Below are 26,235 nucleotides of genomic sequence, written 5' to 3' on the forward strand. Positions count from 1 at the left end.
AGGCTTCCCTGAGCTCTGACTAACGATTTGCTATGGGTCTCTGCATCTGTTATCATCAGCTGTCTGAGGACGCATCTCTGGTGACAATAGGGCTAGGCACTGATCTATGAGTACAACAGAACACCATTGGGAACTGTAAGCAAAGGCCCAATAAGGGGAAGGTGAAGGGGTAGGTTTGAGTGGGATGATAAAGAACTCACCTCTTTGTGCCCAAATCTCTCCCCCCTGGCACCTGAAGCTGTCATATTACTCAGGCCCTTGTGGGAAGGACATTGAACACTCTGTTGAAAGAAAACTTCCCAGAAGGTCTCTCAGCAACATGTTTCCAATTACTTTGTCAAATCTCAGGAATCTCCCTTCAAAAACAGCAGGAAGAAATTCTCTCTCTCTCTCTCTCTCTCTCTCTCTCTCTCTCTCTCTCTCTCTCCACTCTGTGTGAGAGAGAGTATGTATGTATGTATGTATGTATGTATGTATGTATGTATGTATGTATGTATGTATGTATGTGTTTGTATGTGTATGTAGGTACACGCAGGTACATGTGGAGGTCAGAGGTCAATATCCATATCTCCCCCCCATTGCTCTCCAGTTTACTTTTTGAGATAGAATTTCTTACTGAATCTGGAGCCAATTTGGCTAGATAGGCTGGCCACAAACGCCCAGGATTCTCTTGTCTTCACCTCCCCAGTGCTGAGATTTCTGGTGTGCCAGCATACCTGGCTTTTTATGTGGGTGCTGGGGATCTGAACTTAGGTGCCCATGCTTGCAAGGTGAGCGCTTTACTGGCTGAGCTATCTCCTCTATCACCAGAAGAAGTAAGTTTTGATGGAGATATGCTAAAGGAGACACATATATGAAACCACACATTCATTTCCTCATGGTGCCAACATTTATTGAGCACCTATTATGTGCCACCACTTGGAAACAAGCTTATAGTCTAGTGGAGGAGAGTGCCTGCAGAGCACCCATGAAGCACCATGGACCACATTCAGGGTTGTGTTATCCTCAGAGATGGTGGCCTGGGAGGAGGGAAGTTGGAAGAACTGCTTCCTGAAAGAAGTGATGCGACTGATTCCTGAACCCGCCTGGTTCACAGGAACCTGTCTTGTACTCTCCAAACTCCATCCTCTGATCTTTCCCGTTTTATCAATTACGTGGATACATATATCAAAGGTACACCTATCATAGTCAGAGACACAGAGAGACAGGGGTTATTTTGGACAGTGGCAGAAGGAGGGCTCTAGTAGATCTTCATAAAGTCCTGGGGAGACGGCTCAGCGGGTAAGGGTGTTTGTTGTGTCTGAGTTTGGATCTCCAGTGCCCACATAAAAGCTGGGCATAGCTGTACATGGTTCCAACCCCAGGAAAGCAGGTGGAGATCCTGGGAGCTCGGTGTACAGACAGCCTAACCAAAACAGGAACTTTTAGGGATGGTGAGAAGCCCTGCCTCAAGATAACAAGGAAACAGGAGCATGGAAAGGGATGATGCCTGATATCTCCCCTGACTTCTGTATGCACCCCCACATACACCCCTACATGCATGCTTACACATATACATATGTATATATACTTATGCACTCACACATATATACTACACACACACATATATATATGTATATACACATGTACAAACCCCCAAACACACACATACATATATACATACACATACACACATATGCATACACATACATGCACATATATAAATACACATTTATATACACTTACACGCACCCCTACATACACATATACACACATGCATGCATACACATACGTACACATACACACATCCACATCCACATGCATCCACATGCACCCCCACATACACATGTACACATACACCCACACATCCATATATATATACACACCACACACACAAACACAGGAGAAAGGCTAGAGGAACGTGCATAGCCAATATAGTAAAGTCGAATACAGATCCACAAAAAGCCTCCTGCTTATGCTTTAAAAATAAGCAAACAGACACAGCATAATCCCAATCATTTCTAAAAAGCCGGACAGGGAATGAGAGATGAAAAACAATTTTTTAAAATATGCTTTAGCTTGGAAGTTAGGAAACTATGGCTCATGAAGCAAATTCAGCCAGTGGCCTGCTCTTTGTAAACGAAATCTCTCATCTTGTCTAAGGCTACCTCATGCTTTGTCAGCTGAGCCTAGCAGTTGCAACTGAGACCATGTGTACTACAAAGCCTAAGGCCTTTTGTGGCAGTATTTGTTCCCTGCCTTCAGGCCACTGCAATCCCAGCAGGAGACAAGATCTGTGACACACACATTTAAAGGGACAGTTCTCTATTACACAAACACACATGCAGAAAATCATTTGTGAATTGGTGAGTGAACGGAGAAGCAGAAACAGAAAGGAGTGCCTCACCTCGTCTTGGCTTTTATGAGCCAGAGCAGACCAAAGAGAGTCCTAGGCTCAATTCTTGGGATATAGTTAGGCAGGAATCCTGGCCACTGGGCTGTGTGGGGGAGGGGCACAAGCAGTCCTGGAATAAGGAGAGAAATAAAAAGGTTTAGTCCAAGCAAGCAGACTCCCATGACCATCAGGGTGACAATTCTGCTGCTGAGTCATATGTAGCAGGCTTCCTTTCCCATCCTAGTCTCCAAGGATAGGCAGCATTAGGGTTCCTGGTTTGCAAATGAAGAATCTGAGGCACAAGAAGATTCAATTGCCCAAAATCACAAAGCCAGGACTCTGTCCATGCAGTCTGCCCCTGGGGCCCACACGCTTAATTGTATATCATTCATTGTCGGCCGTCATTTGAAGTGAGTCACCCTGTTTCCTCTGATCCCAACAGATGGAGCAGCAGGCAGAGGGAAGAGAGAAACAGACTCTGGTGCCCTGCCAAAAAGACCTTTCCAATAACCAGTGATGGAGTGGCTGGTGTAGAATGGGCTTTAGAAAGCGTGACTAGTATGTGTTTAAGCAGGAGTCAAGACACCTTGACCAAGGTTTCAGAGAGAGAATATTCCCGAATGGGCAAGAACAGATGGTCTCTAAGATGTCTTCCATCTCTTGATTCTGTCATGGTCTGAGACTTGGACGGGGAGCTTCCTAGGGTGACCTCATGGCCATTAGAGAGGAGAAGTGGGGAGGGAGAGGAGAGAGAAAATACATCCATTATGGAGTCTGCAGGGATGAATTCCTTCTGCTAGCACCCCTGAAAGTCTCCATTACCTTACAATTATATAATCAAGTTAGGAATCTGTCTGTGGATTAGCCCATTGATGAAGGCAGAGCTCACAGCATCCAGTCAATTCTCAGTGACTGGAGGAGCCAGCCAGGGATTGAGCCTTTAACACATAAATCATCTGGTAGACACTTATACCCAAACCACAACCAAGCACTGGATAATTTCAAAAGTCCCCTTTCCTTTCCCTCCACCTTTTCCACCATGACTTTTAATGTATCCCCTTGCTGTGCTGGAAATCACTTTATTACTACAAGTTAATGGCGGCAGTTGTCGATATAATATTCTCGTTTTGTCAGGTGACAATTTATGGGGCCCGATTCTCCTGCTTCAAAGAACCAGGCTCTGAGGTAAGAGGTTCCCTGCTGTCCCATAAACTCCTACAGACTAATCAAGCTGCATGCCTGTGTTCTTCCACACAGTCCTACCTGAGGGGATAACAATAATGTACCGCTCAAAAGATATGGCTCCTTCCTGTTTAGGTATCAAACAGTAAGAATGCCTCAATTTCTGTACTTTCTTTAGAAGCAAGGTTAAGCTATAGACCAATGTGTGTGTGTGTGTGTGAGTGTGTGTGTGTGTGTGTGTGTGTGTGTGTGTGTGAGTGTGTGTGTGTGTGTGTGTGTGTGAGTGTGTGTGTGTGTGTGTGTGTGTGTGTGTGTGTGTGTGTGTGTATTTCAGTGCTGAGGACTGAGTCTGGGACCTTGTGCATGTCAGGCAGGTATTCTGCCACTCACAGGTATACCTAACTATTCTGTTTATGTCTTGGGGTGCTGAAGACCCAAGCCAGAGCCTCAAGCATGGTAGACAAGCACTCTACCATCTGAGCTCTATCCCCAGGTATACCAGCCGTTTCTGCATAGGAATTTCCCCAGTAGAAAAGACTGTAACTTGTTAATAGGACTAAAGCCAGCACTCAGTAGGTTCTTAATACATATTTGTTCAATATATAGGATCAATCAGGATTTATTGACTTTGAGGGAAGAGAGGTGTCAAGTTAACTTATTTCTTTTTTTTGTTCTAATAGCAACTCGTCCTGTTTGATATTTTTTTTCTTGTCAGTAACCAGACAAATAGAACTCTTAGCTTCTCTTTAAATGCATTACTCTCCTGAGAGGGGAAAAAAAATCTTCATAAGAAAAACTTATTATTTAGCCAAACATTATGTTCCCTGCCTGCTTTAATTCTAGATCTATCCTTCCTCCACAGACAGACAAAGAGTTGCCAACCCAGTGAGAGCAGGAATTGTTAAATGGTCGATGCACTCCCTAGAGGAGGGTGCAGGCTTTTGTGTCTAAGGAGACCACTTATTCATTGTGTACAAGGACAGAGTGTTCCCTGTCTGCTTGTTTACTGTGCGTTTTAATGAGCTGCCAGGCCTCTCATGGCAGTCGCTGCTCCAAAGGTGGAGATAGATACCAGAGTTACTAGGGGTGGCTCAAGAACTATTTCTAATTCTATACTTCCCCTGCACCCTCTTTATGCTCAAAGATTTCGTTCCTAATGCAAAAATGGTAAAACTCTCAGAGGGCAAATGGCCCCAGGGACAGGTCAGGTGGCAGCTAGCTTCTCAAGGGCAAGGGCATTGCCTTCTTGGTCATTCGCTCCAGCGCTAAATGATACCTCACACACAGGAGGGATGAGGAAAGGGGATGACTCCTTCCTAAGTTATACACGCTTGTCACCATGTCTCCAGATCCCACGTATCGTTAGGCCTTGTGGGGATCTATCTTGAGGTAATATTCAAAATATTGGTCTGAAACTAGAGCAGGGGCACTGACCATTCAGCAAGTCAGCCATTGAGTGGAGCAGGATGGACCCTGAAGAATGTCTGCATGGTGGGTGTTAACTGTGTAATTCCTTTTTCATGAGGTGTGCACGGGGATAGTAAGAGAATGTTTTGGGGAGACGTGGCAGGGGATTTGAACAGGGATGGTTTACTAAATAATCAAGGAGTAGCCACCAGCAAGGGTGTCGATTTCATTATCAAAGCCACCAAGACACCACACAGCTGAATGCAGCCAGAGTTCACCCACCTTTACCAAGTGGAAATAGCACTGCTTCCCCCCTCCCAGATATCTATGACCACCGTGAAAATATAAAATAGAGCAAGCTGGGAAGATGGTTCCTACAGTATAGTTTTTTTTTTAATGTCTCTGAATCCCCAAATAAGAAACAGTAGAGCACCCAGATGCTAACCCAAAACCCATGAGCACATTAACTATTGAGCAAGGACAGGGCATCCCAGGGGCTCCCAATCATTGAAGACTAGGGAGTATCAGTGACGGTGTAGGAGAATGCAGAGGAAGGGGCTGCCCGAGAACACGGGAGTCCTCAGTAGTCCACAGGTACTCACCAAGAGTCCACACAGAGGCAGTCTGGGTACAGGAGCGGTGAGTGCAAGGTTTGCTATCTCTAAAAGCAGACGAATGGACGAGATCTGTAGGGCAAGAGAAAGACGAGAAGTTAAAGACACTGAAACAGTCAGGGCCTGCTATCATCAGCTGCCTAGGGTCCTCTTGTTCTATTTGTGTAGACTTCTGATAGTTAAGGAGTGGCTCTTCCAGGTTGGCAGGGCCAGGCTCAAGTGCCAAAGGCTTATGGACTGGGTTCGCAGGCTCAGAGGCTTATAGAGCCAAGCCCTGAGGCTTATGGCTAAGGCTTTAGAAGCTAGAGATTTATAGCTCTGGGAGCTTAGGGTAGAGGCTTATTTCTCTGGCTCTGATCACCAGCTGCCTGGTGCTTGGCAGCTTACGTAACCCTTGGCCCTTAGCATCAACTTGAAACAACCTCAGTCAGTGCCATGTGGTATTATAGATCCCAAACTTTGATGTCGGGACCATGGGTCCCTAATAGCAGCTAGAATGACAGGTCTTGGGGCTTAAGGACTGGAAACTCCGTGGAGGCCTTCCAGCAACTAGGACCCAGTCTCTCAATTTGGCTCTTTGCAGATTTCTGCTTCCTCTACTTCCCGCTCTGTATCTTCTCTTGCCTATACCTTCCATCCTCTGCCATCCCCTTCTGCTTCCCGCTGCTGCTGCTACTGCCACTGCTACAGTGTTGGCCATCTCCTCATTGTGTTTCCAGCTTAGCTTACACCACCTATAATAAAGATTATAACTAGATCACTCCGAGATTTTTATTGACAGTAAGGTTGCAATACCAGCAGGCAGGACACACAGAAGGATGCCCTGATTGACTTGAAAAATATAGGAAACAACATGGTTCTATAGCCAGAAGGGCTGCAGCATGCAAATATCGGGGATTGTAATTTCCACCAATCACAGAAAAGCTGCTTCACAAAAACCAATCACAAGCCTCCAACAGGAACCAATGATAAACCTGGTTTAGGAACAGTTCCCCATCTGTCAATCACAAGCTGTTCACTGAGCCAATAGGGAGCACCCTTCCTCCTTTTGGTCCTTGTAGAAAATTAAATGCAGGGTCAGGAGCTCTCTGTGAAGCAGATATAGGCAGGGTCATCATGAGGTCACCAACACTTGTTTGTCAGGGCTTTGGTTTCAGGTGCTGGGTACTGGAGCAGACCAGAGCGGTCCTTACCGGAACAAACCTCCTGAGGTTGAAGCTGTGGTTTCAGCAGCCAACCTTGGTAGCCAAGGTCACTGGTTCTGGAATAGAGCTTCCTCCAGGCATCCAAGAAGTTTGCAAAGAAGCTGGGCTTCCATAACAACAATCTAGCCAGCTGACAAAAGAGGGGCTGCCTAGTTATGGGCAGGAGGAAAGAAGAGAAGGCCACGGTGTACATGGTAGAAAGCAAGAAGGCCAGGCAATCTCAGAAAGCAAGCTGCCTTATTCAAAAACCCACGCAAACGTCAGAAAAAAAAAGTTTCCATGAAGGTAGGAAAGCTACTGTAGATGATGCTTCTTTTTGAAATTTCAGAAAGATGAATTTTCCATAAACTATTAAGTATCAAGATCAAGTCCTATAGTTCTTTTAAGGGGAAAAAACAGAACAGAATAGCATCTGTGGAGACAATGAAATCAGACAAAAAATATGCAGTCAGATCCGAGCAAGACTATGAAAGAATAACTTGTTGTATCTTTTCTTCGCTTTACCTGTATATTTCTTAATTATGTTCACCTCCTTATCGTCTCCCATGGGCCAAGCTTTAAAGCACATGAATCTATGGGAGCCAAACCTATTCAAACCACCACACAAACTATTATTAATGTTCAAGAATTAGGGTTGTGCTGGCTAGATTTATGTCAACTTGACATGAATTACAGTCATCTGAGAGGAGGGAACCTCAGTTGAGAAAATGCCTCCATAAGATCAGGATGTAGGCAAGCATTTTCTTAAGTAGCGATCAATGGGGGAGGGTCCAGCCCATGACAGGTGGGGCCATCTTGAGCTGGTTGGTGGTCTTGGGTTCTACCAGAAAGCAGACTGAGCAAGCCACAAGGAGCAAGCCAGTAAGCAGCACCCCTCCATGGCCTCAGCATCAGCTCCAGCCTTTGGGTTCCTGCCCTGCTTAAGTTCCTGTCCTGACTTCCTTCAATGATGAACTACAATGTGGAAGTGTAAGCCATATGAACCCTTTCCTCTCCAACTTGCTTTTGGTCATGGTGTTTCATTGTAGCAATAGAAACCCTGACTATAACAAGGGTTATGGTTCCCGGGAACCTTTCCAGAAGGTTCTACTAGAGAACAGGCTTCAGACAAGAGGAGCTGGAGATGTGAATTAAAAATACAGAAACTGGGGCTGCAGAGATCACTCAGACGTCAAGAACACTTGCTGCTCTTGCAGAGGACCCAGATTTCGTTCCCAGTGTCCCACATCTGGCATCTCACAATTGCCTGTAACTCCAGCTGCAGGGAAATACTGACCTTTGGCCCCCACAGACACTGCACTCATATGCATATACCCATATGCAGATGCCCACATACATGTCCTTATACAAAAGAACACAACTAGACCTTTTACAATACAGGTATTTTTGAAGCCTAAATGAGTATTAAAATGAAGAGTGTCGTATGTGATGGCTAAAGAATCCATAAGTTAGGTATAGAGCTGGTAAAAATGACAGACCAAAATAGGAAGGGTACATCCAAAAATGCTCTTAAATATTCTCAGATATAACACTTGGAAGCAGTAGTATTGCTCTTTTGAGACAGCTGTGAGATAAAGCAAATGAATAATTGTAGTATATTCTAATTCCAACACACTAACCCATGTTATTAAAAATGAAGATTTTCATTTGTTAGAAAGAAGTGTAGCTATAATTCAGAAGAGGTAAAAATATGAGCAAAAATATACATTGGAGTTAGAATCATTAATGTCATGTATATCAAACAAGACTACTTATAGATCATACACATCATGATATAATATATGGCTGAAAATACACATGAAATCTCTGTATAAAAAATAGTCTCTTTTTTTTTATAACTCACACATTTTCATAACTGAAATTTCCATAAGTCCAATACTCATAGCCGCTGTGATACTTTGAATTTCCACACAGTACAATATGGCCAGTGACTGGAATTGAGAGATCTGTGTGAGCTGGTGGCTATAGGTCCAACAGGGATTCCATGATGAAAGACTCTTCATGGCTGTTAACTGTGGTCTTGTTACCTTGAAAGGGTTAGCAAAGGCTGTGCCTTGACCGTGCTGTGTGTGGCTGCCGTCCTGATTCTCAAGCACTGTCTAGCTGATGGTGAAGGGCTTGCTTTGAAATGCTATCCATGCTGCTGTTTTTATGTCATACCAGTTCAAAACTACTCCCGAAGGAAAAAGGCACACAATCTGAGAGGCTGAAGAGTTGGCTCAGTTGGCAAAGTGCCTCCCACATGTGCCCGAGGACCAGGGTTTGGATCCCCAGCATCCAAGAAAAAGCTTGGCTCAACAGCATCTGTAACGCCATAGCCGGCATCAAAGGATAGAAAAACAAGGCAAGCTCCAGGGTTATGGGACGCTCTCTGAGGAAAATAAGGTGGACAGCAACTGAGGTGGATGCCTGACATTAACCTCTGGTCTCTACATGGAGGCAAATACACATGCATGAATACACACAAACATGCACATGTAACACACACACACACACACACACACACACACACACACACATACACACACACACACACATACACACACAATCAATCAATCAATCAATCAATCACTAAATACTTTTTTCTCACTAGAGAATTTTGGAAATGGGGTCATACAAAAAGGGAATCTAGAAGCCTTATCAAAGACCCCACTTGATCAGAAAGCATATAAATGCTGGACCACAACTCTGTGGCTTGCCTTCTGAATGACTCCAACTGTGTGGTTGGACGGACAGCCAGAAGTTGCCCTGTGTTTATTGTCTGGCTTGCTGGCATCCTCAGTCCTTTGTTCTTCGGTGTCTTCCTGCTGTTTCTTGGATTGTAGTGTTCCACATGGGCCCATATGCTGAAGGCCAGTTCCCTACCCTGTGGTGCTATTGGGAGGTGGTGGAACCTTCAGAAGGTGGAACCTAGTGGTGAAACATTGCCGGGAGTGTGCCCTGGATGGAAATATTTGTACCCTAGCCCCTTCCTGCCTGTGTTTCCCAGCAGAGATGAATGAGATGACCTGTCATTCAATTATCCATCACCACAGAGCAAGCCCAAGACAAACAACTTAAAGGGAGGAATTATTTTGTCTCAGCATCTGCCCACAGTCCTTGGTCTCATTCCTTTTAGGTAGGTTCAGAGGAAACCATCACAGTGGTGGAAGCATGTGGCAGAGGCTGCTCACCTCATGGAGACAGACAGAAGAAGAAAATGGGAGACAAGATGCATTCTTCAAAAGTATACATCCAGCTCTCTACTATCCCATGTCAGCCCCCATCTCCCAGTTTTTATATTACCTTCCAATAATGCTACCAAATTAAGAACCATCAATGGACTAATCTGTTCATGAAACCAGAGTCCTCCTGGCCAATCACAGAAGCTCATCAGCTGCCAAACAAGGCTCAAGTACATGGTTTGCAGGGCTGGGTCATAGCCGGGACACAGTAAGGCTTCCTCTACCATGTGCCCCTGCATGATGTGAAACTGTAGGTCTCAGTCTTCCTAATGCTGTGACCCTTTAATACAGTTCCTCATGTTGTGGTGACCCTCAACAATAAAATTACTTTCGTTGCTACTTTATAACCGTAGTTTTGCTACTGTGATGAATCATAATATAAACATCTGATATACAAAATATATGATATGGGACCCCAGAAGGGGTCATAACCCATGGGTTGATGTGTGGGGTTACCACAGGTTCCTAAATAATGAGGTCAAGAACTGTGGATAAAATGCTTTGCAACCATTAGCCAAAGTAAACATTATTATCTTATAAGTTGATTGTCTAAGGTATTCTGTCACAGCAACGGGGAATTATTAACTTACCTTTATGGAATCTTTTTATCTCATCACTTAATTCTCTTTGCTTGGATATTAGTTTCTAGGGAGGATGTGTTGTTTGTTGTCTACCAAGGCTTCCTCTGCCTGTGGCTGGTTGTAATAATTTTGGCTCATTCCTCCTCCCTAAGCTCTGTAGAGACTGTTGCATCATCCTCTGGCACCAGGGTTACTCGGACATATTTGTAACAAGCTTGATTTGATTCGCACCCACCCCCACCCCAAGAAGATCTGACTCCATTGCACCGATGTCAGAATAAAAATCTTCCCATCAAATCTAGCAACAAAGCCAGGCAACATCTTAATGTTCATTTGAAGTCTGTGTGATCGTTTCTCTTCATTGTAAACTGGACTGGAACTTAGAGTCACCTAGGAGACCGGGTCTGTGAGGACATTGCTAGAGACACTCAACTGGTGAGTAAAGGTTCAGATGGGATGTGGGCAGCAGTATCCTATGCGGTGGGGTCCCAGACTATTGACAGCAGAGAGCCTCACTCAAACATTCATCTCTCCCTACCTCTTGACTATGGATTCAACTTGACCAGAGGCCTCAGGCTCCTCCCACCACAGTGGGAGTGGCTCCTTTCCTAACATACCAGACCATGTATTTTTATTAAACTGTGACCCAAAATAAATGCTTCTTCCCTTCATTTGCTTCCAACAGGTATTTTGTCACAACAACAAAAGTAACTAGACAGCCTGCTTCTCTTGGTATATAGATACATCTCTGTGGGTTTAGCTCTTTCATTTTAGGAAAATGTATCATGTGCCTGAATACATATTTTATTACATTTATTGGATCCTCTACACCAATTAACTATACCAATTACCCGTGCGTTTGATTATCTCTTGCTCCTCTCTTACTACATCTTATTATCTTCTCCCTAATTGCCCGACTCCTTCTGTGCCTTCCCTTTGTACACGCCATAATTACCTCAAAGCCTTTTATCCCTGCCATTAATTCAATTCCAGTCATGTCTTTCCTGTCATTTGGCATTTTTAATTCAAGGATTAGATCTATCAGTGTTGTTTCAGCTTGCGATTCGTGTCCTCAGCTACAAATCCTCCCTTTTGCTTCCGCCATTTTACGGAGGCAGTTTTGATGTCTTTATGCTGCAGAGAGCTCTGTGAGGACTTCCTGTTTCCTAGGGTCATGCTTCGTGATAGACCAGTTTCTTCATAGCTCCTGAGCTCTCTTCCCCTCCCCCTATCCCTTTCCACCATACTGTGTTCACATGGTCACCATGTAAGTCCTTTTCAGAGATCAGCCCCAGCTGGAGGTTTTACACAGTTAGTGCTGCTTGTTGAAGTCACCACACCCTCTTCCCACCTTATTTAGAGTAAGTTTACTGTCCTTTCAGCAGTAAACTGAAAGGTTTACTATGGTTTTAGCTCGATTAATCATAGATTTGCAAAAGGAGTCTTTGTCTGCCATCTTTACCCTGAAACCTCAGGATGATTTTCTAAGATGTGCATCTTATCACACCACATTCTGCCCTTTGATGTCTTTTGAACCATCTTTAGAAAATAGGTCTAAAATTCTTTGTTTTTTCAACTCTTTCCTTACGTCCAAGATCCTTCATTGTTTGACCCACACCCTTCCTGTCTTGGGTCTCTCTTTATTCTCTACTTTATCTACTAAGCCATGACAGGAGTGTGTTGCTGAGCCTAGATCTGACCTCAGAACCCTTCCCTCCAGAGGCCTGCAGGCAGCATAGGGGCCATCGGGGCTGTAGTTAAACACACCCTTTGTTGTCTGTCTGTCTGTTTGTTTGTTTGTTTGTTTTGTGTGTGTGTGTGTAGCCCTGGCTGTCCTGGAACTCACTCTGTAGACAAGGCTGACCTTGAACTCAGAAATCCATCTGCCTCTGCCTCCCAAGTGCTGGGATTAAAGGCACCCTTTTAAACGTAATTCCAGTGTTTTCCTCTCTGGGAAGCTTAGCTAGAGTGCTCCCCATCTCTCTTCCCTCATGCACATTGGCTTTCCCTCTCTTGTGCTTTTCTGTCAAAGCATTTATCATGCTGAGCTGTAATTGGCTTTTATGGTGTCGGGTAGTGGATTTTGGAGCCAGTTTATCTAGGTTGGGAACTTATCTCCCACATTGCTGTCTGTATGACTTTGGATGGCATCATGCAAACTTTCTGTCCGCTGGTGGGAATTTACAGTTAACATATACAAAGTTCTGTTGAGCACATGCTCAGTAAAGGTTGTGTATTGTTTATTAAAGGGCATTCACTCTAAATGACTACACTAATGGCCTCATAGGACTCGTCTCTAAACACACAACCCAGGAGCTATCCATGGTGCTAAACCCTGCTTCCTACCACTGGACAGCGGTCCCACATCTGGTCACATGCTTAGTTCCACGTAGAGCAAATCCATGCTTGTAACTTTCCAGATGTGGCAAGGAACATGAAAAACTATTTCTCCCTTCCCATAGCCACCATCCTGAGTTTGTCTTGGTTACATCATGGGTGACTAAGTTTAGCCTCTTGACTTCTCTGCTGATCTCCGGATCTTTTAATAGCCTGCAATCCTAAAACTGTCCTCCAAGCCTTTATATCAGGGCATATCTCTACTTACAATTCATAAGAGGTCCTCAGAAAGGGTAGAGAGAACTTAAATGGTCTCAGGAGGGGTTGGTTAAATGGTAACTGTCACTGTGGTGTGCATAGTAAGCAGACAATAAAGGTAGCATAGAAACCCATAGGCTGAGAGAATACAGTAAGGTTTGAACATCTTTCATTCATTTATTGAACATGTATGGAGGATACACTTTTTGTAATAGTTCCCAGAGGAGCTATTATTAGTATATTAATATATAGAATTACATTAGTAAAATTCTTTCTTTAAAGAAGCTCAGAGACAGCCATTAAACAGACTGCATAAAGCATGCATTTCAAAGACTAGGATGAACTATGTATTTGATTAATTTACTGCATTAAAATACACAGGCAAAACCACTCTAAGGGAGAAAGGGTCTGTCTTGGCTCACAGCTTGAGCACACAACCTATCACGGCAGGGAAGGTGATGGCCACAGCCAGGAAGCACAGTGACAAATGTGAGGGCTCAGCTTGCTCGCTCCTCTTTATTCAACCCAGGACCTCAGACCATGGGATGGTGTCACCCACATTTAGGGTGAGGCCTTTTAGCTCAACTAACCTAATTAGGCACTCCCCCACAAGCATGGCTAGGCTTGTATCCTAGAGAAGTCTAGATCCTATGCCGTTCACAATCAATATTAGCCACCACAGAGTATGAAAATAAAGAGAGATAGCATTTTGGAGGCATATCCGTAAATTCTCTTTTAGATTACCTGCTGAGGCTGAGCATTGGCACGGAAGCTTAATGGAGAATCAAACATCTCCGATGCGTAGTCCACCAGATCAAATTCGCTACCACACCACCATTGCTTCTTCAACTCCCTCTTCCCAAAAAGGCCAGCTCTAGACTGTGCCTCAGAGAAGTTGAACAAACACTTTGAAAGGGCAAGAGGAAGAGAAAGGGCACAGCAATGGAGTAGATCTTCAACAGCAAAATACACAGCCTCGAGGATCTATAAAGCCTCAAGTGGCTGTAATGCTCTGGGGAAGAAAGCCAAGGGACCACACACTATCCCCTCCCCCACCAGTGTCTCTAGACCCCCATAGGCCAGATTCCCTCTCCTGTTATCTGTCCCAGCTTCTAAGATGTCTAGTCTCTGTGTGATGCCCCTACCCTCCCACCCTCTAGCTATTGTTCACTTTGTAGGCAGACTCTTCTTCACTCCAATTCTAAGCACATGATCTTCTCCAGTGATATACTCAGCTTTCCCAAGAAGCCTTTTATTAGATAACCTCATGCTACGTTAGTATAATTACTTGGCTGTCAGCTTTACTGGCAGAGAGACATAAGTCTGAGATACACTGATTTTCTATCTCTTATTGGTTAATCTTTGGGGCTCTGGAGTCAGATTTGATTTTAGACATGTCCAAGTTACATGTGGCTGCACGTGACTAAGAATGGCTGTGAATGTTCCCCAACAAAACTTCATAAGCTTGCCTAAAGACCAAGCTTTTTTTTTTGCAACATGCACAGTTCTTGAGTGGGAACTTCGTGGGTGACAGTGTTGCCCCACAAGGTCAACAACTTGGACACCCCTGTTAGATGTGTGTCAGTTATGAGCCATAAAAACCTGTCACTTATTAGCTATGCCATTTCTTTAAAGTTGATAAATCTTATTTGCCTAATACACCAAATGTCCTATAAGGAGATATTGCCAAGTTTTGTGTAGGGTTTAGGGACGATGACAACATAGACACAAAAACCAACTCATTAGGATCTAGTATATACAAAGAATATCTAGGATATTTTTTGTGTTAGATATTTACTGGAAAATTTTTTTTACCTATCTCAAGGAATTATGGATTGATTTACGCAATGTGTGTACTTCCTCCATAACACTAAATAGAGATCTTATGGATGATAAGGGTTGAAAAGAATTTCATGTTGTAGCTTGGGCTAGTCTGAATCTCAATCATCCTGCCCCAGGTGAGGCCTTGCTGGAGGAAGTATGCCCCTGACAGTTTAAAGACTGCAGCCACTTTCAGTTCACTCTCTCTGCTTTATGCATATGGTGTGAGATGTGAGCCCCCAGCCTCTGCTCCAGCCACCATGCCCATCTCCTGCTGCTTCAGCCCCACCATCATGGGCTCCAGCTGTGTGGAACCATTTGCCCAAATGAAGTGTTTCTCTCTAAGTTGCAGTGTCCCCGGTGCTTTATTGTAGCCGTAGAGAGGTAACAGGTAGATTTGTAAGTGAGACTTGAAACCTGCAAACTGCTGGAGGAGAATGTAAGGGAAACATTTGAAGACATGGGTATAGGACTCTAAAGAGGACTCTGATTGCTCCAGAAACCATCTCAAGAACTCACAAATAGGGACGTAGAAAACTGACAATTTTTCCGCACAACAAAGAAAGCAATCACCAAATTAAAATGACAACCAATTGAAGGCACAAGATGTCTGTGGTGGTTTGTGTCCCTGTCAGCTATGCATCAGATTAATACCTAGAGTGCATAAAGGACTTCAAAAAAAATTCAACATCAAACATCATCCAATCGATGAATAGGTCCACAAATAAACTCGGTAGACAGTTCTCTGAAGAAGAAACACAAACGTACAATATAAATTGGAGAAAAGCACTCAAGATCATTAGCTGTCAGGGAAGCGTTCATTTAAACTGCTTTGAGGTTCTGTCTTGCCCCAGTCAGAATGGTCAACATTGGCAAGTGTTGGTGAAGACACTGGGGAGAGGAACTCGTCTTCAGTGATGGCTGGAACTGAGCATGGCAGGCACCGTGGAAATCAGAGTGGAGGCACCCCCCCCCCAAATCACAGTAGGATAAAGGTATGCTCTATCTAGGCCACTCTCTGGAATACACCATAAGGGCTCCGTGTGATACTACAGGGGCACTTGAGGATTCATGTTCACCGCTGCACACTGCATAGCTCACAGTCCATAAGAAACAGAGCAAGCCTAGATGCCAAACCACACCGGGAAAGACAAAGAGAATGACGTACAGACACACCATGGGATTATACTTAGTCAGAAAGAAAAATGAACTGGACATAGTGGCACACACCTTTAATCCCAGCACTGGGAGGCAGAGGCAGGGGAATCTTTATCAGTAAGTGCCAGGCCAGCCTGGTCTATACAATGAGACCCAGGCCAGCCAGGGCTACAGTGAGAGCCTGTCTTTAAATAAAATAAAATCAGGAAAATGGATGTAGGTGGAAATCATGATGTCTGTGATGGTTTCTATATGCTCTGTCCAGGGAGTGGCACTAATAAAAGGCATGGCCCTGTTGTAGTAGGTGTGTCTCTGAGGTGTGGGCTATAAGACCCTCTTCCTAGCTGCCTGGAAGACAGTATTCTGCTAGCAGCCTTCAGATGAAGATGCAGAACTTTCAGCTCCTCCTGCACCATGCCTGCCTGGATGCTGCCATGATCCCACCTTGATGATAATGGACTGAACCTCTGACCCTGTAAGCCAGCCCCAATTAAATGTTGCTGTATAAGACTTGCATTGGTCATGGTATCTTTTGACAGCAGTAAAACCCTAAGATAATATCAGACTAAAAAAATATTTAGGAAGATAAATTCCACGTTTTCCTCTCACATGTGGTCTCTGATATGAGTGTATGCACATGTGTTTTTGCACATACATGTGTGTTCATGCACACATGCACACATGTGAACATCACAAAAGTAGAGAAGTGCTGGGCAGTGGTACGCATGCCTTTAATCCCAGCACTTGGGAGGCAGAGGCAGGTGGATTTCTGAGTTCGAGGCCAGCCTGGTCTACAGAGTGAGTTCCAGGACAGTCAGGGCTACACAGAGAAACCCTGTCTCAAAAAAAAAATGTAGAGAAGAGACAGTGAGAGAGAACAGGACTTACTAGAAGGAGACGAAGGAGGAGACAGAGACCCAGAGAGGATAATGGACCACATGTGATAGGAAATATTTAACCTGGAAGAAGAAAGCCAACAAAGCGAGAGAAGAGCAGATAGGAAAGGAAGTGAATAAAAACAAAATGCATCCACATTTATTATGTACAGAAATGCCCCAAGGAAACCCATTGCCTTGTACGCAAACTTAAAACATTACAATAATCATTCATGTAACTAGTGCTTGAAGATTGCCAAAATGATTATCTAAAAAATGGTTACCTCCTGCACACTAGGAGTCTTATTTGTTGAGCAAGAAATACCATGAATTGGATTAAAGATCAAATTCATAAAGCAGTGGTCATTGTTTAGGGAGAGAAGGGCGCTGGTGCCATAGGGAGCCATCTTGGCCCTTAGAGGCTCACCAAGTGCTGCTGTTGCAGGGGACCATGGCCAGTTCCCAGCAGCCACATGGGATGGCTCACTTCACAAGGACTGAACACACACAGACAAGTGTAAGCTAGAATCTTTTTTTAAAAGAGGCTGTAGAACAACTTACAAACCAATGACATTACCGCTTTATTTCCAGGTTACGATTGCACAATGGTAGCCCATGAAATGATCACACAGCAAGTCGCAAGCTTCCTGTCTGGACAGCCCCTTGATGTGTCGACTTGGTCCAAGTTTTAATATAGTAGATGAAGAAACCAAGTTACGGAGCTGAGAGAGGTTGACCTGACCAAGACAAGAGCTGGAGTTTTACTTCCGAATGACACCCTTTGTGTGAAGCAGAACACAGAATGGGGCACTGGCTGGGAGAGAGTGGGCAGACTCTGTTGAAATCTTGGCTGTGTTATCAGCAGGCTGCGTGACTTGGGGTAAATTATCTACCTTCTTGGAGTATAAAGCCATAAAATCATAGTTAATGGGGTTGTGGATTGCAAGCGATCACAGAGAAAGCACATGGTTCATAAGTAAGCACACTTACTAAAATTGTTATTATTTCCCCAAAGGCAAAAAACATCAAAGAACAATATGATGAAATTCAGATCAAGGGGGGGGGGGAAACACCCACTGTAGGCAGATCATAAAATGAAGGGAAAAGGGAAGCAGCAGGCTTCATTAATTTCCTCTCTTTATTCTCTCTAGACATCAGTCAGTCCTCCCTTATCTTTCTTGATAAATACCAGAGAGATCCAGACAAAATGGTTTTATTCATTAGCTCATTAGGGTGCTTAGTCTGTGTGATATTATGGGCTCTCTGTGTTGCTGACAGTCTATGGGTTCCAGAAAATTATAATGGCACTTCTTTGACAGCAGTGATAAGTGATGATCTGTCAGAGTATGCTGCATCCATTCATCAGAGATGTTTACCTACCAGAGCCTTTGCGTTCTTGCCGCTGCCCCCCCTCCTCGCCCCGCCCCCCCCCCCCCCCCCCGCCTCATTTACCTGTCAAGGCTAGCTCTGGGTACTCACGCTTCTTTGCAAGTCTTTCAAAGAGTCTTTTGCAAACAAGGCATATTGTTTCGCTATGGAATTCGAGCAACCTTGAATTCTACACTGCTTTCTTTACTTTGCTAGAAGTCAAAGCAGCAAAAGGCCGGGGGTCCATCCTGGCCTTGATCTGGCAGAATGGCATCCTAGCTCACAGGTGTGCAGTGTATTCGTGGCTGGGGAACTATGCCCTTTCTCCCTCGCACCCCAAATTAGCATTTGAGGATGGCCTTCCAGAGTGGTTTGGAGATGTTGGGGTGGGAGACTGTGTGTTAGGAGACAGTTTTGCAAGCAGGTCGACCTGTGGGTTTTGCTGGCCTGGAGGTTGGGACTGCCCTCTGCTGAGCAACTTTGCTAGGCAGAGACTACATGGACTATGCTCCATACGATGGTCATTCTTCCAGCCCTGACTTGACTCCGTGTTTCCTATTCAACTTTTAAACCCTTCCATCTCCCCCACCCCAAGAACTCCCCAAACACGGAACCTCTAGAGTAGGAACTGACAGGAGTGTGCCTTTGGCGTGGGAAGGGAAAACCAAGGTACTTTGGAGGTGGCGCATCACCTCCCCCGCTCCCCGCCCGTCACTCCCTCGAACACTCAGCTCCGGCACCCGCCTCGCTCGCTCGCAGCTAGAACTTTCTCCCACTGGGCTCCGGGAGCCTCCGGACACGGGGTATCGGCGGCTCCTGCAGTGATCGGAGGAGAACTCCAGGCTGAGGCTAGAGCCGAAGCAAGAAGAGCCGAGTGCGCGCGGTTTGAAACGGCCACCACAACCACTGTCACCAGGCAGCCCGGCGAGCCCCGCCCGTCTCGATCCTGGCCTCAGTGTACGCGGAGTCGCCCGGCCTGCGGGGGCCAGCAGCATGCGGAGGGTGAGTGTGCCTCCCTGGTGTAAGCAAGGGAAGGGTGGGGATGGTCGCAGCGAGGTAGCCCGCGACACCTCTGGCCACGTATCCACCTTGGGGCCTTGGTGCGTGTGGCCCCATCAGCCAAGGAAACTTTACAGGCGTCAGTTGGGATCCCTTGGTGTCCGCCCAAAGGAGGCGAATGGGAACAGTAAGCTCTGAGTCCCGGTCCGGGAGGAACTGCAGGGGGGACACGGTGCGGGCGGGGCAGTGGTCCCTTCCAGTCGTCCCCTGTCGTCGTCCCCCCCCCCACCCCCGTGCAGGGACTTGGGGCTTAGCCCAGCTAGCTGCCTGCGAAGTTCCAGAGGAGCCCTGCGCGACAGCCTCCTAGGCAGCAGATGTGAGCTCCAACTGCCCGTGTCCAGTAGGGGCTCTTCGTACAAAGATGAAAATGAAAATGGACCGGCTCAGCCGCAGGGGGCATCCCCTTGGCAGCCCCAGAGAGCAGGAGGGTCCCAGGGCAACCATGACTAATCTGTCTGGGGGTGCTAATCTACACAATGGTATGGGTTACCAGCCCCAGTGTGCTTTTGATTATGACTTTGGGGTGGAGGCTACTTCATTCTCAGCATTTCTAGTATAGACATGGGAGAAACCCAAGAAATCTCCTGGAGGACCTAACCTTGGTTACCCGTGAGGTACTAAGGAAGAAATTAGTGAATTTTATTTCTGAAGATGCAAGGCTGAGAAATTGCAAAACAGAGTCTCTTTTCCATCAGGGCCTTTGCTTTTCTTTGGGTTGGAGTTTGGGGTTGGCTTATATGTAATATATGTATTCAGCTATTGGTTTGGTCATCTGGGGGGGGAATTTCCATGATTTCTGTCTCTCAGCTGACGGGATATTTCAAAGAGAACTCTACTGTTTTTTGTTAGTTTTAATTTTACTGTTTAGTATTTTTTGTTTGTTGTTTTTTTCAATGGTGCTGGAATTAAGTCGTGTGTGTGTCCCCTGTTTGTCTGTCTGTGTTGGGGAGTAGGATATTTGGAGGGCACTTAGAGTGAATACAACCAGTTCTAGTTGCCGCTGAAAATCTGTGGGTGAGCTGACATGGAAATTTACCTGTCTTTACCTTTGGATCGGCTCCAAACCTGCTCAGGTGTTTCTGGGGCAAACAGGATTCCAGTCAGGCTGGCACTGGTGTGGAGCAACTGGCCTTAGTGGCGTTACTTGTTTGAACTCCAAATTCAGAGATCAGTAACTTTTTACTTTCAACCACCAAAGGTGGTTACTAAGGCACACCACAGCTGGGATAAGCTGCAGATAAGTAGGGTCTTTAAGAGGGGGCATCAACAGCTGGAGGTGGAGGGTGTTGGCCAGAGTACATTAAACTGAATTGCGGGTTCCCTGTCTTGGAATGCAAGGGATTGATGTTGGCTGGCAATGCGAATCCCTGGGCTCTGCTTTCCTTTACATCAGCCTCTGGGACTGGAAACCTTTAAACGCCTCCTCCATTGTAAGAGACACACATTTAAACAAATACTAACTACAGGCATGGCTCTAAGGTTCTAAGCTCTAAGAGCCCAGTGGAGAACATGATAAGCCAAGAGCTTTGTTTCTGGGGAGAGAGAGGGAGGGGGGAGGGGGAGGGGGAGAGGGAGGGGGAGAGGGAGAGGGAGAGGGAGAGGGAGAGGGAGAGGGAGACTCTATTAGGATGGAAAAAGAAAAAGAACTACTTTGGGTTGTGTTCTTTCATGAAGGCGAAGATACCTAAGGAATGTCAGATGGAGAACTTCCAAAGGTGCCCATTAACTGAGTTTCTCTAAGTGCAAGTCTGAGTGGTTATGTCTCTCTACTTTAAACATAGGTTGAAATTGTATACTCAGGATGTTGGTATTAAGAAGACCCTCGAGAAGCGATTGAGTATGCAGACAGACCCCTTACAAATGGCTTCCGTATTCCAAAGATCCCAGGGCAATAGCCCTCCCCTTTAATTATGTGTGAGAATGGGTGTGTGAGAGAATGGGGCGAGGGAGCCTGTGAGCCAGTGTCCAAGCCTTTATCAGACACTGAATCTGCCAGGGAACGTGATCTTGGAATTCGCTTGCTTTCAGAACTGTGAGGAATACATTTCCGTTGTTTATAAGCTAGCCAGGCTGTGGTATTTTGTTGTAGCAACCTGAATGGACCAGGACCTGAGGCTGGTCACGTGCATGTCATGTTGCCAGTCCTAAATACCCCTAAAACTACATGGCCAAGTCTTCACTAACTTCTTCCCATAGAGCTAATTGTTTGTTAGTTACTTTTAAACCTCCAATTTTCCCTCCCTCCTTCCCTCCCTCCCTTCCTTCCTTCTCTTTTCCTTCATTTCTTTCTTTCTTTTTTTCTGTGCAAGGCCAGGAGTTTTAAGTTTGTATTTGTTAGAAGGAGTTAGAAATCAGATGTAGAAAAGACATTATATTGGCACCACTCTTGAAAGAATGCTTTCTTTGTTCCAGGTGTCTCCTTTCATAACAACCTTTTAAGTTAAGAATTAATAGCCAATACATTTGCCTGGCACAAATGCAAATAATATAAAAAGGGTTTACAATAAAAATCATCCCTGCTATTATGGTGCCCAACCAGTGGATTCCCTCCCAGTGTAACCGATGTGAAACCACTTCTTATGTCCTCTCAGGAATAGCCTACGCAATACAAACACTTATATTGCTCTTTTTTTATACACAAATGGAAGCATGTAAGTATACTCCCTTTGCATCTTGCTTTTTAAAAAGATTATATATATATATATATATATATATATATATATATATATATATATATATATCTGTAAGTACACTGTAGCTGTCTTCAGACACCCCAGAAGAAGCATCAGATCTCATTATGGATGGGTGTGAGCCACCATGTGGTTGCTGGGATTTGATCAGGACCTTCAGAAGAGCAGTCAGTGCTCTTAAACTCTGAGCCATCTCTCCAGCCCTACTTTTTTCTATTGCTTACAAGTTCAGTATTTACAGCTCTTTTTTAAAGTTGCATACACGATGTCTTTGCATGGCTATACAGCCTTAGAATTGTTTCTGATGATGTCGTCATGTCCCAGAATACTCTTACATGTAACTCTTTCTGCATGCATGTATGATTATGTATGATTAATTTATGGTTGAATGACATAAACACTTGTATTTTTATAGGCTAAAAAAAAAAAAAACCAGAAAAGACATTTTGAGCACTGATTACCTGTGTGGAATCTTCATGATTCTTATAAGCTGTGCAAGGACCCTTCCTCTTTGCCTCTGTTGCCTCCTTTGCAAAATATGGAGAATAATACTATCTACTAGGAGGACTGTATAAGTAAGTTTAGTTTGCTTTGCATAACAAGTCACCCCCAAAACTTAGCAGCTTCAAGTAACAACCATTTTGCTTAGCTCACATCCTTTGATTGGTTCAACTCAATGGCTCTACTCATTTGGACTCGCCCAGTGATCTCGTTGGGTTCTGTCATGTTTCTGTGGACAGACAGTCCATTGGTCAGCTGAAAGGTGGGCAGTCTAGGATGATCTTTTATGTCTGGTGATTGACAGGTGAGTTGGCCTTTGGGAACATCATCTGAGGGGCAGCTCAGACTTCTTTATAAGGTAGCATCAAGGTGCCATTGCTTGGCTCATGGGGTGTGTAGCTCCCAGGAGCAGCACAGCCCTTTTCAAGCTTCTGCTTGTGTCCATTGGCTAGTGAACAAAGCAAGTCACAACGCTACACTCAGAGTCTGTGATGGGGAATCTCTAAGGACAAGGACACCGTGACAGAGTCTCATTCATCACCACTGTTAATTTCAATGTAATTCTTTTCATAAAATATATATGATCGTATTCTTCCCCTCCCCCAAGTCCTCTTAGAGAGTCCCTACCTCTGACCACACCCAACTTCATATTCTCTCCCTTCTCCCGCCTCTCTAAAACAAAGACAAAAAAAAAAAACCCAAAAATTGAAAATCAAAGCAAGCAATAAGACCAAAAAAAAAAATACCCAAACAAAACAAATGAAACAAAAATCCTACCAAAACAAACAAATACCCCCAATGAGTCCATTTTGCGCTGGTTAACAACCCGGGGTCACCACCACCATTTTGACAAACAACCGACCACAGAGTTGGTAAGTGAATATTTGCACAGTACCTGTTAGGATACTCGGTGCACTTTTTGTGCTATGGAAGGCTGTTTTAATTAAATAAATAACATAGCCCATTACCAAATGGGCTCCGTAGAGATGGAACTGGTAAACTGTTACACCAATGTAACTGTGTCTGCCTCCCCTCATCTCTCTAAGCACTGTATCTATGTCTTTTAAATCCGTAGAGAGACAGAAGTCTTTATTCCCGTTTTATAAACTGCAAAATTCAGGGCTCAGGCAGTTTGAGCTCTGAGAGTCTGGAGCCTAGTAAGGCCTTGACTCTTGGACAGTCCGATTCCAGAGCACCCTAGACAGCCTCCTTCCTCGTGTCTGTCATTTCAGCTTCATATTTGGATCTGAGGAGCTTGTCAGACTTTTGAAGTCTTTAGAGGTGATCTTGATTTCTCTCTGGCCTACTGAATTCAAAGCAACGTGTCCACAAAGACAAAGGATCCTTTCACAGCCGAGGGGCACTGCTACAGGGATGCCAGTCTCTTTCCCTCTTTTAAGTTGAGAAGCTTGAAGCCTGACCTTGTTTTGTTTACACTTTCTTCCTTTGTATTTCCCAAGTCCTTTTATTCCAGTTTCTCCTTTTTGGAATTCCAGTCCCACAAAGGAAAAGATATGAAGACAGGATATTTCTCAGTGGCTCAGAACTTTATCTTGGGAACCCATCTGCCTGGGTTCAAATCGAGTGTGACAGCTCTCGCTGACCTGTTGATTCACAACTAAGGGTTTTCTGACTTGCGTGGTCAGCTATGGTAAAGACTCAGGGTTTTTTTTTTGTTTTGTTTTTTAAATTAGATATTTTATTTATTTACATTTCAAGTGTTATCCCCTTTTTTTGGTCTCTCCTCTGCAAACCCCCTAGCCCATTCCCCCTTATCCTGCTTCTATGAGGGTGCTCCCCTACCTACTACCCACTCCTGCCTCACCGCCCTAGCATCCCTCTACACTGAGGCATCAAGCCTTCACAGGACCAAGGGCCACCCCTCCCATTGATGCCGGATAAGGCCCCTTCATCTCCTTTAGTCCTTCTCCTAAGTCCTCCATTGGGGTCCCTAATCTCAGTCCAATGGTTTCGCTGCGAGCATCTGTATCTGTATTGGTTAGGATCTGGCAGAGCCTCTCAGGAGACAGCTATATCAAACTCCTGACAGCAAGCACTTCTTGGCATCAGCAATAGTGTGTGGGTTTGGTATCTACATGCAAGATGGATCCCCAGGTGGGGCAGTCTTTGGATGGCCTTTCCTTCAGTTTCTGCTCTTCTCTTTGTCCCTGTATTTCCTTTAGACAGGAACAATTCTGGGTTAAAATTTTGGAGATGGGTGAGTGGTCCCATCTCTCAACTGGGGGGGGGGGGTTATGCCCTAACCTCTGGATATGGTCTCGACAGGTTTTTCTCTCCCCTGTTTGGGGTATTTTAGCTAATCATCCCCATGGGGTCCTGGGAGGCTCTTGCTTTCCTGGCATCTGGGACTTTCTGGTTGCTACCCCCGTTCCCCATCCCCCATTGCTACACACGTCTGTTCAATTTCCTGATCCTCTGTACATTTCCTCCATCTCCTCCCATATCTGGTTCTTCCCCTCTTTCCCCCCTCCCCCTCTTCTCTTCCTCCTAAGTCCTTCCCACCCTCTACTTCCCTTGATTATATTGTTCCTCCTTCTAAGTAGGACTGAAGCATCCACTCTTTGGTCTTCCTTCTTCTTGAGCTTCATGTGGTCTGTGAGTTGTATTGTGGGTATTCCACGCTCTTTGTCTAACATCCATTTATCAGTGAGTACATTCCATGTGTATTTTTTTGTGACCGAGTTACCTCACACAGGATGATATTTTCTAGATCCATCCATTTGGCTGTGAATTTCATGAAGTCGTTGTTTTTAATAGCTGAGTAGTTTATTCCATTGTGTAAGTGTACCACATTTTCTGTATCCATTCCTCTGTTGAGGGACATCTGGGTGGAATGCAAATTGATCCATTCTTAGCTCCCTATACAAAGACTTAGTTTTTAATACTACTTGGCAAATCCCTTCTGATTCCATCATCTCTGTTGTGCTTCATATCCCTTCCCCCCCAGACCTATTTCTACGAACCTAGAACACTGAGTAATAGGACTAGCTAATGTTTCCAGCAGGACTCTTAAACCAAGCACACAACAGGCAATTGATTAATCACTTAGTTCTCAAAACAAAACTATGAACTAGGTTTTACTCCGTTCTCATTTCCAGGCAAGGAAGCTAGCTACTGAATGGCTAGGTAGTTTGCCTAGCATGCTACAGCTAATAAATGTTGTGACAGGGATTTTAAAGGAAGTGTCTTGGCACCAAAGTCTATGCCCTTAATGTTTATGCTACAAGAGAAAAAAAAAGAGTCTAGATGCTTGGTGACTGAAATTGAATCTCGTGCTCCAGCGAGGCTGCTGGGGAGCTCGTAGGCAGCCTCCATCCTTGGCAGCCAGCTGTGATTGCAACCGAAAGTCACAGCACACAGAAGATACAAAGCTTCAGTGTTTTTTTCCAGAAGCCTTTCCATTTTCATCACCACAGTCCTAGCAAGCTCTCAGCTGCATTTCAGCCTCCCATACAGCCAAGGGGAGGCACTACTGAAAAAGGTACTGGGCATTTTTTTTTAATTTGAAAAACAAAACAAAACAAAACAAAACAAAAACAAAAACAACAATCTGGCTAGCT

General features: G+C 44.8%; 1 protein-coding gene and 1 long non-coding RNA gene across 3 annotated transcripts in view; one reads left to right on the top strand and one right to left on the bottom strand.

The window, feature by feature from the left end:
- Window positions 1-866: 866 nt before the first annotated feature.
- Gm4792 (predicted gene 4792) lies at window positions 867-5,907 on the bottom strand. The gene is made up of 3 exons (NR_033209.1): window positions 5,566-5,907; window positions 2,387-2,504; window positions 867-1,179 (listed from the first exon to the last, which is right to left on the bottom strand). It is a non-coding gene; the product is annotated as a predicted gene 4792 (long non-coding RNA).
- Window positions 5,908-18,885: 12,978 nt separating this feature from the next.
- Window positions 18,886-26,235, top strand: part of Tmcc3 (transmembrane and coiled coil domains 3) — a 279,273-nt gene continuing 271,923 nt past the window's right edge. The window contains exon 1 of one of the 2 annotated variants that reach the window (XM_030245121.1): window positions 18,886-19,406. The gene's annotated coding sequence lies outside the window, so the exon portion shown is untranslated. The remainder of the gene's footprint in view (window positions 19,407-26,235) is intronic. The other variant, NM_001359762.1, reaches the window with a different exon arrangement.

This window comes from Mus musculus, chromosome 10 (genome assembly GCF_000001635.26).
Source record: "Mus musculus strain C57BL/6J chromosome 10, GRCm38.p6 C57BL/6J".
NCBI classification, from domain to species: domain Eukaryota; kingdom Metazoa; phylum Chordata; class Mammalia; order Rodentia; family Muridae; genus Mus; species Mus musculus.